Genomic DNA, 10454 nt, shown 5'->3' on the forward strand with positions numbered 1-10454 from the left:
CTTCAGAGGGCTCTTTAGGGATACTTTTAAGAGCCTACTGTACGTCTAACTGCTTCCCTACAAGAAATAATCACAAAATACAAATAAAACACATAAAAACTAGACATAAATTCAATGTTAATTCAAAGAAAAATCACAAAAACAAGAATCTAACTACTAATAACAAACTAACTACATGTAACAAACTAAAACATTAAATGACAAAATAGCAAAATTAATTAACTAACAATTAAGAAACCAATCAACTACCAATCATTTATGAAACTAACAATCAAACTAACTACTTAACACAAAGAATCAATGTAACTAAATAAAAATAAAATTAATTAATTAATCAACTAATTAATTATGAAACAATAAAGAAGATAACATGCAACAACTAACTAATCATAAGAAATTTAATTTACCAAACAAGAAACACTCTAACAGACTAATTACTAACTACTAATTCAATAATTGACTAAAATAATTAAGTAACCACCTAATAAGAAACTAACTAAGCTACTGTACATACTGTAGAACTAACTTTAGTAAATTTGAAAATGATAAAAATACTAAAAACTAACATATGCTAGCTATTCTAATTAACTAATTAATAAACAAAAAAAAGAATCGGCTAAGTGACTAACTTACCCGAATTACACGCAAGATTAAAATCAAAGGTTGATGTAACTCAATAAATAAAAGTTAAACCTAACTACTAATGAAGGCTGAGAATAATAACGAACTGACTGGAGATATCTAACTAATTGATTATCAATGCTCATAAACAAATAAAATAAAATAAATAATTATAAGCTATTATATATTCAATAAAACTAAAACTATTGTGGCTACTGATTAAAAATAAACAAACCACGTGAATTAAACTATTATTAACTAACGAATTAAATAAAAACAAACTGTAAGACACTACAATTATTTTATGAAAAACATAACAACTACTTTACTAAACACCTAAAGAACGATAAAAGCATACATCGGCTAACATGATTAAATCTAATCTAAATTTTAATTAAATTAATTTATGTCTAATGAAAGTACTAATTAATTCTGATAAAAACAACAGCTGACGTTGGTGTAACTTTTATAAAATAATTTTTAAAATAATTTTTTATTTTTTTAATAAAACTCTCGTGTAAACTGTACACCAAAGAATAAAAAAAATAAACCAGCTTACACAAGTTGTAAGACCAGGTCGAACTCAAAGAACGGAATAAAACAATACACAATTCACTTTAATTATTCACTTTATCAATATCTCAAAAATAAAAGAGTTATAATGCTTACAAGAACACAAATAACAAATATTAAAATCCTAATCTAACTCTGAGACTCTAATGTCATCTGAAGAAGTCAAAGGATCGATCTTCACTACCCGCCCCTCCTCCTTATGTACTCAAACCTGCAAACTAACCTAAACTATATAGACTCAAATATAAAGTTAGTACCTAAATTGTATAAACTTTAAAGCAATAATTAAATCAGCTTAAGGACAATTTAATGAAATAACTAACAACTAATTATCCAACTAACTACAACAGTAAAAATGCAATTAATACAATGCAATTAAACTAATCTAATACTAATGAAATTCATAACTACTCTACAAACGCTAATGAATCAACAAATTAAGAAATTAACTAAACTAATTTAATTAAATTACAAACTTCTAACAAAATAACAAAATCTATTCTATTATGAAAATACTCAAAAAATACCAAAATTAAAAATTAAAACATAATTCTAAATAAAATTGCTAAACTACCCTAACTACTAGTCAAGCAGAAAATACAGGGGCAGACTTCGAAAAATCGGGATTTTGAAAATGTAGACGGGGTCAGATTGCTCTGAATTTTTACAAAGACCTTTTGGAAAACACTCAGAAATCAGACCCAGTTTACAGAGTTTAAAAATTCCACCAAAATCTATCAAAAATTATTTTTAAATTTATGAAAATGCCCTTTTGACAGCAATAAAGCAAAACAATAATTTTTGTCGAACCAGTTTTTAAAGTCAAATTAATTACCTGACCAAATCAACATGAAAAATTATGAAATTTGGTAGAGACACAGTAGACATGCTGATGAAATCAGTGTAAAAATTTCAGATCAAAATTCATTGAAATCATACATGAAATAATGACCTTAAGTTGGTTGAAAATGCAAATTCTGCAGAGTTTACTATTTTGGTGTGCTTGACTAATTAATTAACTAAAAATATAAAATTAAAATAACTAATTAATAAAAACTTAATTATTATTAAAAAAATAGAAAGTACATGGATTTAAACCTACTCTAAAGCCGAGAATTAAATAAAATAATTAAGAAATAGAGCAACAACAAATATTTAACTAACTAACTATCATGACACTAACAAATTCAAGCATTCATCAATAACTCTAAATAAACTAAGTCACTTAATTAAACAAAACAAAATAGAGTTAAATACTACAAGGTACAAACTCTAAAAAATGTAAATGACATAAAATTAACCTACTACAATACTTAAAAATGAAATAAGTCCTAAGCAACAAGAGATATACTACACGACTACTATACTACATGAACAAAGTTACTTAAGCAAATACTATGCACTAACTCAACTAATTAAAACATGAACTAACTACCATTCATACTAATCACTATATTTAAATTAATGTAGAACCAAGAAAGTAAACTAACCCTAATGTACTTTAACATAAACTATCGAACATTAACTTGAATTTAAAGATAATAACTTACTTAAAACAATATAAAACTCAATTAAATTGACTAAACCTAATTAGCGCACAGGGGTGATTTTTGAATTGACTTTGATTTATTTGCTCACGCCCTTTAGTGGACCCCACTATGGCTAATCACTAATTAACAAAAATAAAAATCAAATTGAACAAATAAGTAAAGCAAGACAAGTAATAAATTACTAAAATTAATTTAAAGAAACAAAAAAGGCAAGAATGAAAAAAAAACGTCTAGATTCATTAAGGATTTCCTAAATTACTTACCCTAATTTACTACTCTACATAATTTTCAAAATCTTAACTCAAAGTCAATTGTTACTAAAAATGAAGGGCAAAGATAACACTAATTACCAATTTAAGCCTACTAAAATTAATACTTACCAAAAGCAAAACAATGGACTGAAATTGGAAATTTGACCTAAGAATCTGAAATAAAAAAAAAAATCACTTAAGACTTGAAGAAGAAAATCAACTAACTTACCTAAATTAGTGCACCACATGATTTGACTAAAACCCAATTACTAACCCTAATTAAACTAATCAAGTAAAAGCTGGAAATTATTTTAAACAATTCAAACTGAGAAGCTAACCTAAGAATTAAAATTGGAAAGTAAGATAGGGCTTAAAAAAAATACAAACTACTTAACTAAAATACCCTATTGACGATTTTCATGGAATCCTAACTACTATTCAATGCCTACTAAAAAAATGATAAGCACCTAATTAATGACTAATTACTTACTAAATTATATTATCCTAAGTCTAAATAACCTAATCTTAATCTAATTAAATTAAATTACAACTTAATGACACCATAAAATGACAAATAAAAATAAATGAATTTACACTATCCAATTTACTTGGGAAATATCGACTACATCTATATACTAACTATAGTTAAGCTAATTATGTAAAAATCAAATAAAAAATCTAATTATTTCATTAACCTACTGTTAAACCAGAATTAACCAGATGCAAATTAATTTTAAAACTATGGAATTAGCAATAACTTAAAAGAATTACTAACCCTAACCGATTAACCTAATCTACTCTAATCGGCTAACATTAATTCTAATGGTTGGATCTAGCTGCAGCTAGATCACAACTAATCTGTTAAAATGACACAGAAATCAAAATTTAACTTGTTACAAAAAAATAAAAATTATTTACACTATATATATACTACTCAACTGATTGTTTCTTTAAGATTGAAATCGTGTGATTCAATCGGTTGAATAAAATCAAAAGACCAAGATCGGTTCTTGCTCATGCAAGAACTCAATTTAAAGAAGATTTCAAACTGTAGCTAAAATGATCTTTGACTGACAAAAATGACTAACATACCAGACCCATGATCAAACCTAAGACACAACCCAACTCGATGCTAACTAGAAGAGAGAGGGAGGCTCGACTCCTAAAATGTCTTCTTTGACTCAAGGTGTTCATTGAAAGGGGGGTTCAGATTTCAAACCGCAATAACAAAAAATGAAGCCCTCACACAGTAGGGGCAACTCCTAAGAACCAAAGGGAGAGGGAGAGTGGCGAACGTTGAGGAAGGAGGGTGGTCAGGCGGAGGAGGACGGCATGCATGGAGGAGGAGATGGTTGGTGGCCCTAACGGGAAAGGGATTTACGAGAAGAGGGAGGACTGACTCTTGGGATTTCATGCCACTGCCTACTAGTCCCTAGGTGGGATCCAGACCCGAGCCATGGGTTTGACCCTATGTTTAAGGGTGGGTCTAACGTGTGGCGTGAGCTAGGATCGGGTGACCGGGCTTGAGCTCGCCCAGATGCACTGCATCAAAATTACACTTTTTAATAAGAAACATTCTTTTGAGGGGGGTGGAGGAATGTTTTCTACCAAGAGAAAATGGTGAATTACAGTCCCCACCACCTATCTCACCACCACTACCGCCACCGCCACCATGACTACCCATCACCAGATTCACCACCACCACTACCACCCATTGAGACCACCACCATCCAACGTCAACAACAGACCACTGCATTCCCTTCGCCCAATCTCTCCTGGTGGCCCCGAAACCCCAATCGCCCTCCCCCAACCTGATGGCTTTCAATGGCACTACAATGAGTTCCTCGATGTTCTGAAGGGCAAGGCCACTTTTTCAAGGATGGCTGTATCCTGCAGCTCACAGCCAATGATTGTTGCTGTGCCACCGTCGTCTTTCCCAATGACAACGACCTCATCGACATCCTTGCCATGAATGGCGTCGACATCTCCGACTTTGAGAGCGAGGCCGGGAATGACCTCCTCAACTTTTTTACAGCCTCTTTTTCCTTCTCCGGAGAGCCCAGGGCAGCCCCAATGGGCTCGATGGCCTGATAGAACCTCACTCAACAGGGTGCATCGCCCTATCCTCCTCTCCTCTCAACTACGCGCCCTCTCTCTCCCCTTCATGCACACACACGCACAAAAACCAAACATGACGAGTAAATACACGTACACTGATAAAACACGATGAGTAAACCTTAGCATCAAATAATAATGCTAATTTCCTACTTTCAAAATAGCAATTTGAAAAGATAACTATAATTTAGACAAATTGCAATCTATTTGGTCATAGTCCTGATATGGTCCATGCACTTTTGTCAATTTTGAAGCTCTATGTGATTGTGTACCTTTGTGGGTCCTGTTGTAACAATTGACCTGGGGAATCCTACTAAGTTCACTTTAAATAAGATAAATATTCTATATGGAAAACCATAAATGCAAGATGCATCCACTCAATCTGTATGTTTCATTTGCTAGAAAACACACCCTGTATCATATTTTTCTACATGATTTTTTTGTTCTTGAAAATTTAGCACATTGTGGGCTATCAGTTTTTGAAGCTCTTGGAAAACCTGCTTACATGTTCTAAAACCTATTTTCTACTAAAATAAACTATGCAGATCACATTTATAAGATTAGATCCACCAAAAATTTGCAAAAAATATTGAAAAAGAAAAACAATGTTTTCTACTAGCTAGATTGTATGTACAATCGACTGTAGCAAATATTTATCCTTTTAAATATGTACTTAAAACAAGTTGAAAGGCCATTTGAGAGGTACGGATTTCAGCATTTAACATATGATGGGATCGATCCTCCATTCAATCCTAACCGTCCAACAAACGTGGGTGGGTGTGGGTGTGAGAGAGAGAGCATATGGAGTTGAAAGGCCATTTGAGGGGTACGGATTCGGTCATTTGACATATGATGGGATCCATCCTGCATTCAATCCTAACCCTCCAACCAACGGCTAGGATTAGTCCACATTTTCACCTGCATATGGACTGATCCCAGCCATCCAGATGCATCAGTTGGACGTTCAAGATCAACATAGGATCATCTCTATCATATATCAAATAATAAAATCCTTTTTTTATTTGAGAATGGCATGTCCACCGTTCCTACAACGAAGGCAACCCAGAAATCATCACAACTTGGTTCATTGAACAGAGAGATATTGACCCCACAAAAATGGTAACGCCGGAGCCGGATGGTTCATCCTAATGTTGAATGGCTTCCAACAATTGACGGTAAAACTGAATTAGTGAGTGTTGTCCCTTGCCGCGCAGGTTGAAGCTGGTCTACTCCCCACTGTTTAAGGGGGACCTGAAGGGTTTTACCAACCGGAGGCAAGCCAATATACGGTCGATGATGGGAGAATTTTCTCTTGGATTATCCTAAAACTAAAATTAGAAAGCAATTCATTCAAAGCATGAACCCCATTGCAAATGAAATGGAACCCATTCACTATTGTCATCAAGATGACAAGATCACATCCAACCTATCTGGCTTCTCATTTTATGGAATTGAAAATACTGAAACATGCAAGCACGGCATCTAGACAAAAGTGAGGTGAGGAATGTTATGTCTTTCATCATCATGGTCATCTCATCAAGCCCGTACACCTGGCTAAGTGGCTCAGCTTAAGACATTAAAGCTGAAGAACGTTAAGAGTTCGATATCCGTGGTGCACCTCTCTTTGTTGCAAGGACGAACCAATGGGAAGGCAGGAGGATACCCCAATATTTTACACCTATAAGGAGTGATTGGCAAAGGGACGGTATTGAGGCTGTTTCACCGGTTGATAATTCAGTTCCAGTCATCCCCAAGGTCATTCCTATCATCATACCCCTCTTTGGGACCTCATTCATGCAAAGTTCTTTCGATCAAATCAGACTCCGTAGATGTGAACATGTAGTGAAGATTGGCACTTGAAGCGCCGGAACCAAACTTGCTTGCAGGGATTTTTTGGCCATTCAAAAATCAACAGATCTGAAAATTTATGTTTTTCGTTGTAAAAACATGATTCAAAGGTGTATCCTATTAAATTAACCATGTTGAATCCATCTATGATTTAAATTCTGATCAAAACAACTTGCATCAATTAGATCTCACAGGAGTATGACGATAAGGAACGACATAGAGGATGAGTGGAACCTGGTCGGTGAGATGACGTGCTTGCACAAACATTCACATTTTATTACAATAAGAGGGATACAGACACTGAACAACAACAGTCCAACATTGGGGCAGCCCATAGGTTTACAAATCAAATAACCTTTAACAAGGGCAACATTTGTTGTACTAGTACATTAAACTGCATGTGAAATTGCAAGGATGGTTTTTCCTTTCCACAGCATGCTTCATTCTCAGTAGTAAGAATCATACTGGTGGAAACCATGACTCATGCCCATCATCAATACCCTCTCACTACTGTTATTAATCATTATGAATAGCTTCTTCTTTCACCTCTGGAGCAGAAGCAGAAGTGGGATCTAGAGGTGGAGTCGGAGGCGATGTAGGAACGGGATCGCGAACAGGAGCAGGTGCCGGAGTTGCGTCTAAATCAGGAACAGAAGTGGAAGTGGGAGTAGAAGCAGAAGTTGGAGCAGGAGGTTGATGATGAGCATGGCTTGGGCTGCTTTGAGCATTTGTCTCATGTATAGAGATGACAGTCTCAAATGCACCGACAAGTGCCAGCACCTTGCTCTTTCTAGCCTTCACTAGCTTGCAGGCCGTCTCCTCGATCACCTGATTGAACACCACATCATCCTTCTTTTCTTGAACTCCTTGGTGCCCCAAGGACACACCTTCAGCTTCTGCCTTTGGACTAACAACACCACCCTCACCATGTTCTTCCTCTCTTTGCCTAAAATTCATCGTCCCCATGTTGGCCTCCCCGTCGTCTTTGTCGATAACTCTTGCTTGCCTGAATCTCAACTTCACTGGCTTGTTCGTGTCGTCTTCGGCCTTGGGAGATAGAATAGTCCCTCTGCGGAACCTAAGCTTCGTAGTAGTATCTCCTTGCCCCTCTCCTCCCCTCACTCTAGGCGTGTCCTCGATTCGGATTCTTGGTTTTGCTACTCCTCCGCCTTCATTGGTTTCTTCTTGTTCCGGCTCGCTATCAAAACCATCTGGATGTTCGTTATTAGAACACTCGTGCACTTTCTCATCATCCTCTTCTTTCTGGATAAGATCAACATCGCAAGCATTATTAGCGGCGTATGTATCAGCATCAACATTTACTTTGATGTCGATTGCATCTTCATTCTTATCATAGTCTTCTGATTCTTCAATTTGCTTGCATTCTGATTCTAAGGATGCGTCAGACAGCGACTGCTCAATGATGCAACTTTCTGGCTCTTCTTCTTGCTTCTCGGAGAATTTTGACATCTCTGGATCAATGGGCCTATTAGCAGCAGTAGTTGTCCTTGGTTCTTGATTGGATGAAACGTCAAGCGCCTCCAAAGGCATAGTACTCTTCAACTCCGTACCCTGTGACCCTTGGAATTCCTGGGCTATTATGGTTTTCTCTTCAATTGCGTCCTCTTGATCACTTGCCGAAACAGAATCTTTGTTTACCTTCACTGATTTGCCGCGATCAGAAGAGCTGCCGCTCTTGTTTTTCTTGGCATTCAATGGGTTCGCAGCAGCGGCGACGGTGGTGGAATGCCTCTCTTGTGGCCTCAAAGTTTTGCTGGACGCAGATCTACTGACAGTCACGGGTCCAGTGGAGGGAGACGAGGACGGGCTCGTTGAGCCTCTTCTATGCGAAAAAGATGATGGCACTGGCGATGGAGATGATGATGTTGATGCAGATTTTGCAGGACGGGTTGCTTTTGCAGGCGCCCGTGGCTCAGAGGTGCCATGCCTTTTGTCATTGTTGTCGAGATCACGGCAAGAACTGACGGTGGATCTTAGGTAAGGAGGAGGGGTTTTCCCTGCAGTTGCACCTTTATCTGGGGAGTCTCCAATTCTAGAGGGTGACGGCTTCAGATTGTTCTTGGCCATGCCTGCAGGACTAGAGCGGTTGGTAGAAGCTGCACCAACTTTTCTTCCTGGGATAACATCCTTTGTTCTTGCAGCCATGGATATGTCTTGCTCCCTCCTAATGAATAACTGATTGAGAACTAAAACCAGATCGGCCTGTCGTGCATGCCAGGGATCAAAATTTTGGTCTGTTCAAGTATCACACAATATTCTCATAGAATAAGGGCCAAAAAATTTAAGAAATTGCACTGCAAAACAGAGGAATACCAGACAAATTGGTTCACAAGGCAGCCATCAACTTATGGTGCACAGAATCTGATGGAGAGAAGCTGATCCGTTTCTTAAGGTGGTGCATGAATCCGATGGTTGGTTTCTTTAAAGAAAAGTAAGGGAGATCACGGGTGTACTTCAATACGTACATCAAGGAACACAACGTGCAAGGATGAATGGGATACAAGTGGGGAGGATGGGTTTGATGCTGACGGTTTTTGTTGGTTTTCTAGCATGAGAAATAAGGGAAAAGATGGAGAGAGAGAGAGAGAGAGAGATTTAGACTCCTGCGAAAACACGATTAGCCATTTGCAAAGAGCATATTATTTGCTTGGCGAAGCTCTCTGTTGGTTTGTTTTGGTATATACCTGAAGGGTATTTCAATTAGTTCCAACTGTCAAACAGACCAAAGAGATCTCCTCTCAATGAGCGGTTCTTACTATTTCCAATAAATGAGTTTTCTACACCCACATCTCTCTCTCTATAGTAAGAACCGCTCATTGAGAGACCCAACTTTAGAAACCAAAAGAAACTACGTTTGGTTGGGCGTGAGATATGGGAGAGCGGATCAGTTGCGAGCACATTGTGAACTATGCTTGTTATATCAACGAGAAAACACGAATGCCCTGTTTGGCTGTACTTTTATTTATTATTTACATATATAAATTTAAGCACATTTTATAAAAAAAAAAAGTCTTGCTTTTGATTTTGTAAATTTTTTGTTCACCAACTGTTTAATAAATTACAAAACAATATTTAGTGGGTAATGGTAACGATGGTGACAGTAGATGGTGGCCATGGTAGTAATAGTGTTGTCGCAATTATGGTAATGGTGGTGGCGGTGAAAGTGATCGCAGATAAAGATAATGGCAATGGTGATGGTGGTAGGCATAGTTGGCAAACCCAGCAAGTCGACTTGGGAATAGCCTAAGTCGACCAGGATCGGACTTCAATTGAGTCAAGATTCAGGACTGTCGATTCAATCCATTAAATAAATTTTTTTATCATGTAATTTATTATTTTAATGCATGACTTTTATATAAAGTCATTTGTTATGAAAAATCTAATATTGTTCAATGAAAAAAATTAATAATCATATATATTTTTGTAACTTAGCTATTGATATATTAGCTTGAAGTTTAGATATTTCCATGTCTTA

Source organism: Nuphar pumila, chromosome 7 (assembly GCF_984573655.1).
Source record: "Nuphar pumila chromosome 7, dmNupPumi1.hap1.1, whole genome shotgun sequence".
NCBI classification, from domain to species: domain Eukaryota; kingdom Viridiplantae; phylum Streptophyta; class Magnoliopsida; order Nymphaeales; family Nymphaeaceae; genus Nuphar; species Nuphar pumila.